At 40.7% G+C, this 7,660-nt stretch overlaps 1 long non-coding RNA gene across 1 annotated transcript in view; it reads right to left on the bottom strand.

Annotated features, from left to right (window-relative positions):
* Positions 1-5,184: 5,184 nt before the first annotated feature.
* Positions 5,185-7,660, bottom strand: part of LOC137143770 (uncharacterized) — a 142,836-nt gene continuing 140,360 nt past the window's right edge. Inside the window, exon 3 of the long non-coding RNA XR_010917258.1 lies at positions 5,185-6,489. This is a non-coding gene — a long non-coding RNA (uncharacterized lncRNA). The remainder of the gene's footprint in view (positions 6,490-7,660) is intronic.

The following is a 7,660-nucleotide window of genomic DNA, read 5'->3' as shown; positions in this document are numbered from 1 at the left end:
TTACGTTACTGAGATTTTTGTGATGGCACTATGATCTTAAAAGCTTCTCTCTAGCTCTCAGGAGTCGATATGCTCTAGTGAAAAGGAAGGATCAGCAAAACTAGGCAGTTACAGACCTTGCTTAAACATGAAGAAAAAAGCCTTCACAGACAACAGACTAAGACTATAAAATTAAAGAATGAACTCTAGCTAAATAAAGTAATGGTCCTCCAGTGGAAAGGCAAAATACAATTAGAATTCAGATGCTTATTTTAGGATCAATATTTTTCTGCTGATTTGCTGAAGAGGCTTTTATGAAGTTTAAGCAGAGTTCATTCTTAAATACTCCTACCTACAGAGGATACGGTAAGCCATATTAATTCCTTTTCTTTCACAGATCAATAATTATATTGCTGATTTGCTTAAAGTGCTCTGAGATGAAAAAGGAAAGTGGAAGTTATCCTGTGCCATTCCATGGCGCAGGCTCAAATAACCTGTAGCCCCTCCCATCATAATTAACAAAGATCATAACAGTAACAGACAATCTGGGAAAAAACAAATAACCAGGGTGTTTTCCCCCCGCAAACAGGAAAAAGACAAGGTTCACAAGAACAAACCAGCCAAAAACAGATGTGTTTATCTCAGAGGTTAAAGTCTAAACTCTAGTCTTAGAGAACCACCAAATATAATCTAATAAAAATAAGAAAATTAGAGTGGGAAAGCCACTTGAGTCTAGAAATGGAGACAAAGGGATAGGAAGAGGACTTCAGCATAAGGCTCTGTAACAATGTTGGTAGCCACAGATGTAATTACAGTGTAGGTGCGTCGATGAATGCTTCCCACCAGCTTTCATAGTTTAGAAACCACCACCTTTGTTCCTTGCAACTTTCTGTTGTCCCTCTACTTCACTAACAAAACCATCTGCTGCAGCAAATGAACAACTGCCTCTCTCTCACTCTCTCCTTCATCCCCCATCACCACCACCACTGCCTTTCTTAGCTGAACAAATTCTCCAAAGAGAAAGTGGAATGGAGTTGAATTATAGAATAATTTTACACAGCAGAAAGGGGCCATAAATTCTCTTGAAAATTTGGCCCATTGGCACAAGTCAAAAGACTTTAATCAGCATCATTTCTTCCTCTATGTGATCTCTTTAACGCCAGGGCCTTTCAAAAGGAATGTGCATCTTTGTCCATATGGTGAGGCAAGATGTCAAATGAAGATACTTCAAGAACACTGCAGCCAAGTTTTGGACTGTTGCTGCTTAATTAATTCTCAGTCATCACAGATTTGAAGTTCTTTGACAGCACTGAACAATATCACTGACAAATAGTCAAGGTATGGACATGACACTTTCAATTTTGCTGAAGTTATTCCTTTTGTTTGTCAACATAACATTCCGACACTGCACCATTACCTCTCCAATGTATTTATGATGTAAATTCCCATTAATATGAAGCGTAATATCAGAACAGCATAGTGCTATTGCTCCTCGTCTCTCCTCATGCTCATTAACTGTACCACCCCCAAATATTTTGTCATTCAGATTTAGACACTTCCATTGTTTTTTTTCAGAAGGAATTTGGGGGTATTTAACATAATATATATGTTCATAGGAAAAAATAATTACTAACTTATTTTCATCAGGACAATGTCTCCTATTTTAAAACTTGCTTTTAGGTTTTTTTTAGCTGTGATTCACTGGTAGGAATTGCTCGCCAAAGTTGTCCATTGCCGACCCAAAGTTGGATGCAGAATACCCGCTCAAAATAGAATTATTCCTTTTGGCAATATCTTTTTTTTCCCATCACTGCAGAATCATTCGCTTTGGATGCCACTCAAAGGCCATGGGTAAACTAAGTAAAACTATGAGCACACACAGAATTATTCTTCAGTGATGGTCATAGTGGATTCTTAATCAAGCTGTTCTCTACTCATACATTTTCTGTATCAGAAGAACAAAATTTGGCAGCCAGGCATGGATCAGGGTGCCTAGCCCATCACAATCAGAAGCTGATTAGCAAAAGTCTGGGTTTGTCTTATATTCATCATGTGACACAATTTTCTAAGCTGAAAAACTAGTTAGCCAAGTCAAAATGTGTGCCCGAGCATCGTAGGCTGCTTCAGGGGGGGTTTCTCCATAGTAAGCACATAAGTAACTTCAGAGACCTCGGAAATTCATTTAACTTGTTCAGGAACTCCTCCAAAATTAAGCAAACCACATTTGCTTAAGACAGAAGCCTGTCTTCTTCCTTCATCACAGAAAGTGAAGCAGGGTCCATTTCAGACACCTTTGTTCTTTCTGTAATTGAGCCAATAACTCAAGTGCATTGGATATACCTTCTTAGAAAGTGATGAGAGAGACTGAAAATCTTCACCCCATTTTTTTTAAGATGCAATAAAAGAATTTAAAAAATAAAATATAAAGTTTTGATATCATGTTATGGAATGCTGTACTAGAAAATGCCACACACATTGTGGCGGTTGTAGTACGATATCATTGCTGATTTTATTTTATGGGCAGCCAGTGTATGACAAGCAAGCCGGATATTTATAGTTCATATTTGCTTGGTTACTTCAATGATTGAGTTTAAATTAAAAATGAATCACAATTTATCTATGATCATTATGAGTATTAACATTAGGCCTTCTAAAAACGTGGGTAGTCTCTACCAATATTCCTGTGATGGGAGCAACAGTAATACCTAGAAATTCTGTATCTCCCATCTGAGACTCTCAGATCTCAGTTTCTTCCAGAAACTCCATGAGCCCCAGATGTCTTCACAAGTCTAAATCCCAATGTTGTTCTCTATAGGCTCCCGTTTCCCTAGAAACTATCCAGTGAGTCATAACTACCTCCTGAAGCCATCAGATCCCCAAGGATCCTAGTCATTCCCCAAGAACCTAGTCCATCCCTATAAGCCTCTATCCCCTCCAGACATCTTCAAGTCCCAGGCCCACTCCACAAGTACCACTCCACTCTGCCCCCAAGAGTTTGTGATATTTCTTCCTAGCCCTGGGGCACATAGTGTGGGTTGGGGAGCCAACATATTGTTTCTGTTTTGTTTCTCCTCCCTGCCATTATGTGAGCAGGAGGAGCTAACAGTATACTCCTTCACTCCTCCCCTGTGCTGTTGTGGTTGGTAGGGGAGCATCAAGGGAGCTCAAGAGGAGCATCAAAAGTGCCTCTGCATCACCCCACCTTTTCTGGTGTAAGGGGTGAGTCAGGGACAAGGAGAGGGCGTGCTGCAGCTCTGCCACACTTCTCCTAACCTCATATAGACTCCATTAAGGAACCTACTTCTACGTGGTGATGGAGCCAGAGCAAATCTCTGGCACAGGAGAGAATCTGCCTCTATGTCTTCCTCATTTTAGACAAATGTGTAAAGGTTTCGTTTTTTAGGAGCAAAGGTTCTTAATTGCAGACTGCAACACAGATTTTTGGGTTCCTGCAGCTGCCCTATATTAGAACAATGAGAAAGGAAAGAATGCACAATCTTTGTTGGGAGATATCTGCATAAACAAAAACACACAGTTAACAATAAGCAGCAGCTTTCTGAGAAGAGAGATAACATTAATTGCGAAAATTGATAATTTTGCAGGTTTTCTTTTGGAAGGAGGCACCATCCACAGCTTAGTTTTAATCTGTGGTAGAGTACAAAAATGTGTTGCTTTTGGCATCAGATAAATAAAATAAAGACGACAGAGGAGATTAATGAGTTTTCATGTACTGAATGCCCTTCATTATTATGATTATTGTTGGAAAAAATGCCCTAAGGCAGATAAGCATTTTAACTCTCATGAACACAAATATTATATTTGGCATAGGCATTGGAAAATGGAAAGAGCTGCTTTAAGGCTGGTTGATATATTAAATATTCTCCCTATTCATCCACACTGAAAATGTTAATTAAACAACAAAGGACATCGACACATAAAGGGAAGTTCTTCTCATGTACTATGAGTAGCAACTTTCCCTGGTGACCCCACAACACTGCATAGGTGCACAGCTGCTCAGGAATGCAATCATTATGAATTTTATTCTACTTAATGGCACATGCAGGAAATGGAAGGCTATATTACAGATCAATATATGGGCTAAGGGAATCTGACAACCCTTGGTCAGAACTGGGAGAATAGATAATATTAATTAATTCATTGGCTTGTTGAAAAAATCATTCTTTACAGCTGTGACAGACTAGAAAATGCTCCTTTCTGCTACTGAGTAATATGGAAGGACAGCTCTCAACAGAGTTTTCAGTTACAGAAGTCCCTCTTTATAAGAGATTTGAACTTCATAAACCAGGGTACTTCAAAAACCACTTTCTTGCTTATACCCTGTGTTAATTTTTTTTTTTTAATTTAAAAATACACTGAACCATCACAAAAATGTGGTAGAAAGATTATCCAAGGTATTGAATCCATTTAATCTTTTAGGATTAACAAAAGAATTAGGGCAGCAGTGAGTTGCTACTCACACATTTGGAATTGTGTTCATTTATTTGCATGTATCTAGCTTTGAAAATCTGACCTTAGACTTAAAAGACATGCAAGAAACTACATCTGCCAATGGTTATTGAAGTTTTCTAATTTATCAGCTGCAAAGGTACATGTAATAAAGGTGTGGCATACCAGAAGCATCAGCAAGGGACTGCTTGATTCTCTGGACATACTTATAACGGTTGGGGTGGGGGGTCAGGATTACAAAAGGCTATGCCCCTATGACATGGCAGTAGGGAATAAAAATGAAGCATGTTAATTATTTTCTAGAGGGCAGCTAAGATTCTCATCTTTAGCTTCAGATTCAGTTGACCCAGGAAGACGATTAAAAAAACAGGGCAGTCCTATTGTTTCCAACTTCTTTGGTCATTTTGAGCTGACATATTTTGGACTGCTGTGCCACTACACAGACCAATACACTTTTTTTAAAAAATTACTTAAGGAATTTAACAACCAGGAATTAAAGGAGAACCAGAGGATGAAATGTGCAAGTCAACTAGTTGGGAGAGATGCTTACATGATCTTATTTGACCTGAAAGTGAAAGTTTGGCTTTAGAGCCAAACTAGCCATACAACCAGGCGGTATTAGGACTTTGGGTTTACATTGTGTGTTAATTGCTAAATGCATTTGTTAACCAATTTTGATTTGGGGATGGTCAGTGTTTTTATTTGAGAAATTATTGGACTAAGTCTAGCGGAGAGGTAGCCATGGATTTTAATAAAATATTCCTTTTTGTGAATCTGTAAGCACATGACATTTTCACTCTGCTTCTAACACAGCACACCAATTTACCTCCTCCCTGGGATTAGCCTTCATTATTTACTTAAACTACAACACACATACACTCTAAAGCCTGAGTTTCCTCCTCAGCTCAGATTACAGGCAAACATCTCACACTCCACTGATTGGCTCATCCACTGCTTCTTCATTGCAGCAAATGGATGAAGTTGTTATGAAGGGGCAGGTGTCCCGGTGATCCTTCAAGATTGGTGCTGACGGACTGCAGAATTTATGGCGGCCAGGTTTTCACAGGAGACCCGGAAGTTTCGCAGCGCACATGGGCTTGCTTTGAACCTAACTCCTCCAGTGTCAGCAACTGAGATGTGCTTCACTCTGGCCTTACGGAGTCAAACCATCTAGGCTCAGCCAAGAGTTTGAAGCTACCCAGTACTCTCCTCCCCCAGACACAGGGAGACATGCAGGGAAAGGGTAAGCAAGAAGAGGTGCCACTTCCTTCTCTTTTCTGTGGGTCTTGACGCTTGCTTCTGCCCCAGAGGGTTATTCTCTAGGCCCACCCCCGACACCTGTTACTGGCCTGAGTGGGGCCTTTCTCCTGTGCCCTCCCTTCCCAAGCAAATGCTTCAGACCACCTGCAGGTCTCCAAGCTCTACACCCCCACACTCCCCACTACTTCTGCAGCTCAGTGCTATCTGCTGCTGTTTGTCCTGCAACTTGGCTTGTCGTCTGACTGTCCCCGAGCTCCTTTCCTCTGTACCTCCTCTGCTGCTCACTTGTCCTTTACCACCTTTCCTCTCAATTTGCCAACAAATGTGACTGGCCCTCTCACCTCTTTCCACAAGCCTTCCTGCCCCCTGCACACCCTCTTCCCCCACTGGTCTGCCTGTGACAGTGTATAGAAAAAGGGAATTTATTCTATGCATAGAAAATATTTTTAATTAAAAACTAGGCATTGGGAATGAATGGTTACAGAGGAACGGCCTCCCTCAGCTGGTCCTGCTCTCCCTTTCCATACGGATAACTGCTTTCACAGGGAAAACTGCTTCTCCTTGTTCCTACTTTCAGCCAGCCTCCTGCTTCTGTGGAGGACACGTAGCTCTCAGAATCACTGCAGGGTGGCTGATCTCTGATGGATCCCATACCCTATGAAAATTGGTTGGGAGTGAAGCTGGGCACTGCCCTGCTTTGTGGGGAAACGTGTTTGATATAGTTTCACAGTGGAGCCGAAAATGCCATGCAGAAGCTCTTGTAAGCGCCAGGTTTGAACAGGCCTATGTAAAAGAAAAAAGAAAAAAAAAAAGATGGCTGGCTAGTGATTACTATAGACTCCAGAAGTGCTTATGCTGTATTGCTTTTTTCCCCCATATTAAGCACTTTGCTTCCTCTTGGGTGGATACAAGAGCTGTCGAGTGGGATGACCAGCCAATTAAAATTCATAGACGGTATTTCTGATAGTGTGGCACATTACTCTGTTGTATCTTTTAGGCAGCAGACACTGCAACTGTGACACCTGGCACTAAGCCATGCAGCTGTCTTTCCACAACCGTACATGATCAGCAGCCAGGTGGTGGCTGTCTTTTTGGGCCACTTGGTTAGTTAGACAAGGCTTTTTTTTTAATGCTATTGTTGCTGCGTCTAGCCCAAGATGACTGCCAGTGATCCCAGCAACAAAATTCCTAGAGCAGTGGCTGTCCACTTCTGTTGTCCCCATATGCTTTCATTGACTGCTGTAATTAATCTCAGCCTCCCCCGCCCCCCCGACATTTAAGGCTGCAATGTCCCCTATTCTAGGGCTACTGTTTAAGCTGTTTTGAGTTCTGAACATCTGGCAGCTATGCACGTCTTCCAGCCATGCCATGCCATGCCATGCAATGCTGGTTTGGGTATTTTGTTTAATAATTACAGATAAAAGGGGAATGTATTCATCCAAAATAATAATCGGTGGCACAAAATTATCTCAACCTGTGCCCTCAGAATTGATTGTTGTAGCAAATGGTTTATTGCTTCATATTTGCCCAACATTGAGTTAATTCTCTGGGTATTCTGGAAATGGGCTTCTGCAGCAGAACACAGCACTTCTAGCTGACCATGAGACTCCAAGCTGTCTCAGAAATGGACAAAAGATGAATTCTCATTAAATGCAACTTCACAAATATACTCTCCCTTATAGTAAAGCACAGTTATCAACTGTAAAGCACACCTTTTAACACTTCATAATAATGTATGTGAAAACAGGTTATTTTGACACAGTTATCAGTTTTTGGGAAGTGAGAATATACTATAAGTGAGCAAATACGTCTCTCTCAGTACATACGATTGCCCTAATAGGTTAACTAGTATCCTACTGACAAGAAGTTTTTCTTAAACATAAACATTGTTTTACTCGGGAATATCAATATTAAAAAGGAAAATAATGAACAGACTAAATAAGGAAAAGCTTAG

Source organism: Emydura macquarii, unplaced genomic scaffold, assembly GCF_026122565.2.
Source record: "Emydura macquarii macquarii isolate MOO-44397 ecotype Brisbane River unplaced genomic scaffold, CSIRO-AGI_Emac_v2 contig_67, whole genome shotgun sequence".
In the NCBI taxonomy this organism is placed as follows: Eukaryota; Metazoa; Chordata; order Testudines; family Chelidae; genus Emydura; species Emydura macquarii.
This window is presented reverse-complemented; position numbering and strand designations above follow the sequence as displayed.